We start from the raw sequence: 10993 nt of genomic DNA on the forward strand, positions 1-10993 counted from the left end.
ATAATGACCCGCTCCTCCACAACCGTCACAAACGATGATTTGACTTGTTGAAGACACGACATTGAGTTATTGAAGGGAATCTTTAGCATCTCTTTCCGCCAATTGTTGTTGGAGCAAGGCAATTTGAGCTAGCAAAACGGAGTTGTTAGAGGATTCTTCTTTACCTTTGGATGGCACAACTCGGGAATTGACATATTGGGCATCATGGACCGCCATAGATTCGATCGTGGCATGAGCAAGGTCGGTGTCAATTTGATCAAATCACCCACTGTTGGCGGAATCAAGAATCCTTCGGGACTCGGCACAACATCCATTGTAGAATGTTATTGATAGAAACCAATCATCTAGCCCATGATGTGGGCATTGTCTTTGAAGCTCTTTGTACCTCTCCCAAGCCTCATATAAGCTCTCTAGAGCTTGTTGACGGAATCCGGTAATTTGGCTCCTCAAAGTTTGAGTTTTCTCCGGTGGAAAAAACTTTTGATAAAAAGCAAGAGCCAAAGTCTCCCAATTGGTGATTCCCATGGCGGTGCGGTCAAGGCTATTGATCCAAAGTTTGGCCTTGTCCTTCAAAGAGAAAGGGAAAAGTATCTCCCTTATTGGGCTTGAGTAACACCCGTTTGACGGATCATGGAGCAATAGTCACAAAAATTTTGCACATGCAAATTGGGATCCTCCAAAGGACTTCCCCCAAATTGCTTTCTCTCCACTAGGCTAATGAAGGCCGGCTTGATCTCGAATTCCGGCGCGATGATTTGAGTGGTTGTGATTCCGGCCGGAAGCATGGCCGCGGTGGACTTTGAGTGATCGGAAAGTTTCACCATCTTTTTGCTGGTAGATGGTGGTGGTGGTGGTGGTGAAGTTGATGAACTTGAAACCTCTTCCTCTTCAAGGGCCTCTAGATCGCCTAAGTAAGACTTTCTAGCACTTTCAACTTGTATGGGAGAAGAGACTTCTTTTACTTCCTTCCAGAAACGTCGTCTTCTCCTAAATGTTTTCTCGGGATCGGAATCCGGTGAAAGCAATTCTCCACTACGAGAGGACCTGGGCCTAAGAAAATAATTTCTAGAGAAGTGATAAGTAACGGTCTCAAGGAACAAGTGTTCCCCAAGACAAAGGAAAACAAGATAAAAATCGACAATTCAAAAAGTAATAAAACCGTTTCCCCAGCAACGTCGCCAAAATTTAATAGGCTTATCGCGTACCTATGCAAAGATAAATTCCCTAAACACAAGTAAATGTAGTAATAGGGGTCGAACCACAAGGAAACGGGAATTACGTTGTGAATTGTTATGGGTAGATTTTTATCAAGGACGATTTCAATTTTGGTTTGGTTTGTTTGTTTGATGATTAATGAAAATTATAATGTAAATTATATGATAAAAAAGAGTCTAAGGGGTTCAGGTCACACATGCAAGGGTAAATATACGATCATGATAAATTCGGTACTAATAACGTTGTCAATTGCTTAGGCTTGGAGACACCCACCTTACGATGACACCATAGACCGGGTCCTAGAGAAACTCTCGTTCATGACTAGGTCGTCCTACTATACATGCTTTGTCTAATTCAATTCCGTGCCTCTAGACTTATAGAACGAATAAACAAACTTAATCAATTGAATAAGGCCTTAAACAAAGATTAAACGTTATGGCACAAGCATGTGATAGAAGCAATTTAAATAATAATATTATTAACCTATTTAATCATGTTATATACTTGATTTTGCATGGCTCCCCTAGCCCTTAGACTAAGAGATTTAGCTACTCATGTTAAGGTGTAAATTGTAAACTATATAAAGAGAAATGATAAACATGGTTGAGTGATTTATATGAACTAAATGTTTTAACATGTAAAAGAAATAGAACTAAAGTAATCTAAAAGGAGTGCTTAATTATAAACTAAATATAAACGAAATAGAAATGTAAACTATAAAAAGAAATACCTTAAAGAGATGAACTTGTATGGAAGAACAAATAATAACCAAATGCTTGAACAATAACTTGTAGAACAAACACTACTACAAATACAGGCTATAACAACGGTCAAAAACCGTTGTTGTATAAAAAAGCGGACGTTGTTAAAGCGTCCGTTGTAAAAGGTTTTAACAACGGTTGGTTTTCTTAAGGAAACCGTTGTTAAAAATATTAACAACGGTTTTAAGTATAAAAACCCGTTGTGGAAAGTGTGACTCAATTTTGGGGGGAAAGTTATAACAACGGGTTTTAATATACAAAACCGTTGATATAACTAAAGACAACGGGTTGTTTGTAAATAACCGTTGTTGTTTGTTCTTAAAAAATAAAAAAAAATTAAATTAAATATTACTAGATGCATGCATAATTACCCGTTAGAATTCGATGCATGCATTATTATCGACATCACTGTACATATGAACGGATAATATGGAATGAGAAGGGTTAGTAATAAGATTTGAAGCAGCATTGAGAGATATGATGATGATTATGGCACAACTTCCTAACATATATATTAATTAAAAAACAACTCAACCCACACATTGCTTAGTATAAATACATTGCATTATCTCAACTAACATTTCCATTATCTCAATATATTCATCTCCAAACCCTAACTGCTAAAACAAACTCTACTTAATCTTTCAAAACAAACTCCAAAAACTCCAACAAAATGAATGATTTCATCCTTAAGACTCTTACCATGATCGAGAACAACAACAGCTTCATCCGCCGGTTCCTCCATATTGAGGAAAGTTTCAGGAGCTACCTTGTGGATGCTCGATCCGCACTGAAGCACGCCAAAGAAGATGGCTTGACGGAGCAGCAGCAGTTGCAGCTATATGACGATATAACAACTGCTGAACGGAACCTCGAAATAGCCAAGGAGGAGAGGACGGATACGATAGAGCAGAATTAGATCCTCTATGAAAATATAAGAATTGCATTTTTATATATGTAATTTTTTTTTAATTTATGTATTTATAAATATATATATATATATATATATATATATATATATATATATATATATATATTAATTATGTTTATCTTGCTTCTTCATCTTGCTTCTTCATTGTTTTACTAACTAATTATGCGAACAATACTTAAACAAATAACATAATGGTCGATAAAAACACATACATGCAAAAGAAATAAGTAGAAAAAGAAAATAATGACGATGAAACTAACAGTGATGGCGAGATTTACCTGATAAATACAGAATGTAATAGACGATGAAATCAACAGTGACGGCGAGAAGATAAAGCGACGATGAGAAAGAGAGAAAGAGAGAAAGAGAGTGTGTGCTTTGTGTTTGTTTGTCTGCTGTGTTTGTGTTTGTGTATTAAGGGTTGTGTTTTGTGGCTGCAACAGACTTCTGTTTGTGTGGTTTTAGTATGGAAGGTATTGACAACGGTTATTAAACAACAACCGTTGTGAAATATGTTTTAACAACGGTTGTAAAAAAACACCCGTTGTTAAATAAGTTTTAACAACGGGTTTCAAAAATAACCGTTGTGATTACTTTTCACTAACTTTGCGCCAATTTTGCGCCAAATTATTAACAACGGTTGTGCATGTGTGACCCATTGTTAAAACTAATAACAACGGTTTTTATAACCATACCCGTTGTAATTGATTTTAGTAAAATTCGCGCCATACATTCTACAACGTCTATTGTGATTTTCGCGAATAATCGTTGTTAAAGGGGCGTTGTAGTTGCCTGGATTTGTAGTAGTGAAAATATTGAAGGATTGAACTAAGGAAAGCTTAACAACTTGTAAACTAAAATGAGAAAACTAATGAGAGAAATATAAAGCTTAAGGCTATTGTAAAGTGGAAATGGGACGTAAAATTGGATGCCTAAAACCTTGGAATACCTCTCTTATTTATAGGAGAGGAGAAAGAAACGTAAACAATCAAGATGCATGCAGCCCCGATCGGGGTTAGGCGGCCCCGATCGGGGTCGCGTGTTTCCGGGTATTTTCTCTTAATTCCTCACTTAATTGCTTGAGGAATCCTAAGAGCGTGATTAATGACCCTTAATGCACCCGGGTAAATGCTCCATCTATCATCTTTAGAGCTCCCAAAAAGCATCCTAAGCATGTTGGAATCTTATGCTTTCCACCTTGACTTGGATTTGAACATTGGGCTTTGACTTTGATTGTTGGCAAAATTTGCATTACACATATTAATCGATTAATTTTTCCATGCAAAACCCAATCCAATGCTCCATGCTTAGTCCAACACTTGGTCTTGATTAGCTTAGTGAACTTGGTATATAAAATGATAGGAAAAAACCTCTAAATGCTTAGATTCCTACAAAAGCGTAACAAACACGACAATACACCTAGAACACAAGATTAGCTCACAAATATACTAATTAAAGTATGATGAACAATAAAAACCGAGCTAAAATGAGGGATAAAAATATATATAAAATGAACATATCAATTACTTGTTCATCTTTATTATTGTTCATCATGCTTTCCATTACTATTATTGTTGTTATTGCTTTAGTTATGAGTAGCTAAATTCCTCATCTAGGATAAAAGGGGATCTAGGTTAATTAGAAAGGGGAAATTGATTAATTGCTAGTGAAATCGTTTAAGTTGCCGTTTGATTATTGTTCTTATTCTAGTTAATTAACTTAGGCCTGAGTTATTAATTAGTGTAGCGAATTAATTCTTTCACCGGCCGGGTTAGAATTAATATAGGCTGCGATAATCGAATAGATTGTATCTAATTATAGCGACCGCATGTTAGAATCGATCTAAAGGGCATAATAGAGTCGACCGATCTTATGACCTTAGACAACTTGGTAGATCTAGCAATTGATTAATAGACCCCATATAATTGACATAGTGAACCCGAAACCCTAGACTCTTTAATATTATTGTTATTCATCTTTATTTAATTTGTTATTAGTTGTTAGAAATCAAACCAATCAAAACCCCATAACTTGTTACCTTTAAGACGGATTTAAATATAAACAAATTAGGTAATCACCGCCTCCCTGTGGATTCGACCCTGACTTACCGCTAGCTATCTTGTTAGTAGTAGTTTAGGATTTATTTTGATTAAGGTGATACGAATTTAGCCTTATCAATTTTGGCGCCGCTGCCGGGGAGGCAACAATTGTTCTGTTTGTTTCTGTTTATTTTTGTCTTTTGTTTCAGGGAACTTCAGTTCCTTGGGACAGTTTTATCTTTTCTTGTTGTTTTCGTATATGCCCAGGTCTAATAGGTTAGAGATTATATCTTTTGATCCCGAGCCAGAAAAGACTTTTCGGTACAAACGAAAATTTCAAAGAGAACTAAGTGAAGTGGAAGACTTGAGTACACTTGACTACGAGCGGTATACTTTTGCAGAAGATCCGTCCTTTGAAGAGGACACTCTTATTTCTGCAGCTGTGACTTCTACAACGCCAAAGATGTCGACATTGGCAAGTTACTTCGAACCCACGGCTCATTCTTGGAATTTACCTGACGCCCCTGCTGTTGCGTCATATCCATGGAGCAAGGAAGTGGATGAAATAGAAAAGTTGATTTATGGGGATGATCCTCTTCCTGAGATGGTTTACAACTGTGATGAGAATGTTGACATAGAAGCTGAGTTGGATGCTTTAGAGGCAAAAATATTCAAAGAAGAGCCATTAGAGTTTTTGTTGAAGCTTATATGACGGACGAACTGCCTTATCTCCTTCCTCAAGAGGATGACCTGAAGAATGATGAGCATTGCTCATATTTTATAAACTTTGAGTTTGATGAGCCAGGACATTTTTCATTTTTTTTTATTCTTTGTTTGGACTATTTATTGGTGCTATTTATGCTTGTGTGTAGCACATGCGCTACTTTTTGATTTACTGTTACGAGCTTTAGCTTGTATTGATTATGACTTGTATGCGCATTTGTTTTAAATGCATATTTCTTGCTCGACAGGAAGTTTCCTCGATCGAGTGTCATGGGGTTCGATCGAGTCACCTCGTTTTTGGGTTTATTCATAGCCAGACGATGATAGAAATTGCGCGGTTGATTATTTTCCCCTATTTTTGCAGCTGGTTTGGGGGAATTTCTTTGCTCTTACCCGGTATTCTCTTCTCTTGTACCTTCTTTAATTGTATTATCTAGTTATTTCCCATTCTTTTTGTTAGTTGTGTCCTTTAGGTTGCTGGATTTGTGTGTGATTGCTATGTTGTAGGCGTCACAATGAGGACACGGTGACATTTAGGTTTGGAGGAGGAGTTTAATTATGTTGTGTGATTTACTTTATGTTGTGTGCATTTATTATGTTGTGTGCATTTATATAAAAAATCCATAAAAATTAAAAATTTATAAAATACAAAAACATGTTTTTCCTTTGTTTTAGGTCGAGTCTTGGTGAATTGAATAACAATGATGTTAAATTGCATTGTGTTTGCATTTGAATCTCAAATAGTTGTCCATGTACATTGTTTTGACTCGTTAGCCATGAAAACAAAGCTCATAATTCAAGTCTTTACCGTATTGACATGCCTTATATTGATTAGATTTGACATAATTACGTTGGTAAACTGCTTAAATTCTGAGGTCTATAGAGCTTCCAAGGCCAGAAACATCAATAAACTGGTCTCATTGTCAATTAGGCTTGAGTGTGGTTTCTCCTTGTGGAATGTGTAATATCAAATTGCATAAGTGTGACATTGATTCCTTGATACTTTTATTGCTTTCATTTGACTAAGTACATGTGGATAGGCGATTCTTATCGTTCAAATAAGCCTTACATTATCTTTTGTTAGCCCGTTTGAACCCTTGTAGCCAATATTAATTACATCCTATGAGCTACAATCCAAGAATTTGCCTACCTTTTCGGGACAGTCACAGTTGCTTGTTTATCATGTTTATTTTGCTATTATGGTTGGGTTGGGACTTATTGTTGTCATGTGGGTATAGCAAAATACTTTTAGCGATTGTGTTGTATCCTTGTGTTGGAAAAAGAAAAATATGAAGTAAAAGAAAAAAAAAGAAAAAAAGAAAGGAAAAATCGAAAAATATTGAAAAAGAGAAAAGAAAAAGAAAAGAGATTGCTTCATTTGGTTTTGTCAAGGATCAAAAGGATGGTTGTTAGAGTCTAATACATATTTGGAGAGTACATCATTCACTCTCGTGTGTTGTAAAGTTGAGATTATTTCTCTAAGTTGGGTGTATTTATTATCAAAGATTTGGTTTTTGTTTTGGTTAGCGCTGCGACTACCGTCTTAGCTCCACTTATCCATAATGTGCTTTGGCACAAACCATTTCTATCTCTTTAACCCATTTGCCACCCTTATTATCCTTAATACATGTACTTTTGTCTACATATGGTGATTGCATATTAGTTGCGGAAATCCCTATCACATTAGATTGCATGCATGTTTCATAAGTTGAGTGAGTGTTTCTACTTCTTTCTATCTTCACATATAACTCACCCTATATACTTATGAGTGCATGAGTGAATCCGCGAGAATCCGACTAATTTGTCTTGCAAGATCGAAAGGTATTTTGCATTTGTATATAGTATGGTGACTTGAGACTTGAGACTTGAGACTTGAGCTACGTTTTCTATTTCCCGTACCTTTGAATTTGTTTTATTGGTACACTTTAGTCATTAATTTGTTACAAATATGGATAGCTTGGGATTTGTATGTGCATTAAACATTAGCTCTGAGTCGTTTATTCGCCATTTGTATGATTGCCTTTTGTATTGTGTGTTGCTTTGCTTGAGGACAAGAAAAGAGATGATTTGGGGGAGTTTGATGAGTCATAATTATATACATATTTATGCCTCCCCTTAATTACTTTTGATACGGTTTTCGTGCTAGTTTATATCATTTACATGCCTTTTATGTTAGAATGTCGATACTTCCGCCTTTTGATGTTTAATGCAGGAATGATGCATTTGAGGAGCAAAGGAATGAAATGGTCATCGCGGAGTGAGCATGAAGGGATACACGAAGCATGGCACGAGAATCCATAAGAATGAAGGAAGAGAAGTTAAGAAGAAAACACGAAGAAAAGAGCTTCTTATTACAAGTGCCTACTTTGAAGAGCCATATCTCGAGTTCTACAACAGATTTTCAAGTCATTCCAATTGGAGGTGAAATCTTATCTTCTTAGCTTTCCAACTCAGCAAAAATCGCTTGTTTCTGACAAGTAACGAAGAAATGGCGGCCATTTGAAGTTCAGTGCGCGAAGCAGGAAATTGGTGCCTCGATCGAGTCAACCTTGGCTCGATCGAGGAACTTCATGCTCGATCGAGTCACCTCTCAACTCGATCGAGGAACCAACCTAATCAATAAACTTTGCAATGTCGAGAGTTGGGGTATCTGGGAATTGGTGTCTCGATCGAGTGCACCTTGGCTCGATCGAGGAACCACTTGTTTCCGCAATATTCCGCAAATTTCCTTAAGTCGGTTATGACTACTATAAATACCAAAACTCGTACCCTAGGTTATTTATGCTTTATTTTACATAGGTTTAGTATAGCTACCTTAGAAAACTCTCTCAAATACTTAGTTTAGTTTATTTATTGTTCTTCCTTCCGGATCTAAACATTGTTATTTTACGGTATTGTTCTAATCTTTCAATAATTACTATTTCAATTACTTGTTCATCTTTATTATTGTTCATCATGCTTTCCATTACTATTATTGTTGTTATTGCTTTAGTTATGAGTAGTTAAATTCCTGATCTAGGATAAAAGGGGATCTAGGTTAATTAGAAAGGGGAAATTGATTAATTGCTAGTGAAATCGTTTAAGTTGCCGTTTGATTATTGTTCTTATTCTAGTTAATTAACTTAGGCCTGAGTTATTAATTAGTGTAGCGAATTAATCCTTTCACCGACCGGGTTAGAATTAATATAGGCTGCGATAATCGAATAGATTGTATCTAATTATAGCGACCGCATGTTAGAATCGATCTAAAGGGCATAATAGAGTCGACCGATCTTATGACCTTAGACAACTTGGTAGATCTAGCAATTGATTAATAGACCCCATATAATTGACCTAGTGAACCCGAAACCCTAGACTCTTTAATATTATTGTTATTCATCTTTATTTAATTTGTTATTAGTTGTTAGAAATCAAACCAATCAAAACCCCATAACTTGTTACCTTTAAGACGGATTTAAATATAAACAAATTAGGTAATCACCGCCTCCATGTGGATTCGACCCTGACTTACCGCTAGCTATCTTGTTAGTAGTAGTTTAGGATTTATTTTGATTAAGGTGATACGACTTTAGCCTTATCACTAATTTGTAACTAACTTAGACCAGCTCATAACTAACTTTGACTAACTTGAGTAGGTTGTTATCTAACTAACTCAGTCCTGTCCATAACCCCCCTTCAAGCTGGACCTTCTGAAAACTGGAGTCCAAGCTTGAGAGAGAAAAATGTATGTTGATCTGCACCTAATGGCTTGGTCATCAGATCTGCTAGCTGAAGTTTAGATTGTACATGTTGAGTCTGCAGGAATCCCTCTTGTTGTTTATCCCTCACGAAGTGACAGTCGATGCTTAAGTGCTTTGTTCTCTCATGAAATACTCGGTTGAGGGCAATATGTTGTGCAGCTTTATTATCACACATTAAAGGTATAGGTTTAGGTACTTGAACTCTTAAATCCATCAGAATCCTGTCCAGCCATACCATCTCTGAGGTCGTATAGGACATTGATCTATACTCTGACTCAGCTGAGCTTTTACTTACAGTCGGCTGTTGTTTTCCATGAAACAAGAGCCTTGCCAAGAAAAATACAGTATCCACTAAGAGATTTGCAACTGAATGCACATTGGCCCCAGTCTGCATCAGAGTAGGCTGCTAATGCTAAATCCGATTCTGAACTGTAGAAGAGACCCGTGTTAATAGTGGACTTGAGGTACTTAACCACATGCAATGCTGCGGCCATATGTGGTACCCTTGGTTCACTAAGGAACTGACTTAAATGTTGTACAGCATAATATATGTCTAGCCTAGACATATTGAGATAAAGGAGTCTACCAACCAACCTCCTATACTGATCAGGCTGCTCTATTAAATCACCAGAGTCAGCAGAAAGCTTGAGACCCCTCTGCATTGGAAACAAGACTGTGGAACAATTTTCCATCTGCAACTCCTTTAAAATGTCCAAAATATATTTTCTTTGGTTTATCAATAAGCCTGTATTATTTCTAGATATCTCTAAGCCTAAGAAATATCTAATGTGACCCAGGTCCTTGATAGTGAATGCTGAGTTTAAACCTTCTTTAACCAGTTTGATGATGTCCTCTGATGTACCAGTAAGAAGGACATCATCAACATATATGAGAGCAACTGTAAAATGGTAACTCTTTTCCTCAAACCTTGTAAAAAGTGAATAATCGTGTCTTGACTGCTCAAAACCTATACTCTGCAAGTATCTTAACAATTCTTTGTTCCACTGCCTAGATGCTTGCTTTAGGCCATAAAGTAATCTTTTTAACTTGCAACACTGACCAGATGACACTTTATATCCTTCAGGAGCCTTCATATAGATGTCTTTATCAAGAAACTGTGGACATGGCCCACCTGCAGGTCCGATTTGATCTGCGGACATACAACGGTCTTTTTGAAAGCCACGCTCGGCGGCGTAAAGGTGCTTTCGACCGGATCGTTTTAGATCGATCGGTTTCGTCTCGGTAAGGGTCTCGAAACGATTAGAGATGTTCGGAGTCGCCACCAAGCATTTGTGGGATGCCTGGAACTCGTTCGAATTCCACTTTATACCTCGGTCAAATCGAAGCACAAAGCAGCGTTTGACATAGGTACTAAAGATAAGGAAATCGTCCCTCTTTAGCATTCTATCTCTAGAATGACTCTCGTACGCCCTGGATAAGGTCGTCCACTATCCAAAGTTTCTGAGTAAGAGGTGAAGGTACGTATTGGGAAGCCCTTTAATCAGACACCCAATCCCGCCCGCGTTTAGCGGCCTCTACTGATCGATCTTGGTTGGTTGAATGCAAAAGTTGATAAAACGGTTT

At 36.9% G+C, this 10993-nt stretch overlaps 1 non-coding gene across 1 annotated transcript; it reads left to right on the forward strand.

Moving 5' to 3' along the window:
* Positions 1-346: 346 nt before the first annotated feature.
* Positions 347-453, forward strand: LOC141639272 (small nucleolar RNA R71). Its single transcript, XR_012542452.1, has one exon. It is a non-coding gene; the product is annotated as a small nucleolar RNA R71 (small nucleolar RNA).
* The last annotated feature ends 10540 nt before the right edge of the window (positions 454-10993 follow it).

This window comes from Silene latifolia, unplaced genomic scaffold, assembly GCF_048544455.1.
Source record: "Silene latifolia isolate original U9 population unplaced genomic scaffold, ASM4854445v1 scaffold_317, whole genome shotgun sequence".
NCBI classification, from domain to species: Eukaryota; Viridiplantae; Streptophyta; class Magnoliopsida; order Caryophyllales; family Caryophyllaceae; genus Silene; species Silene latifolia.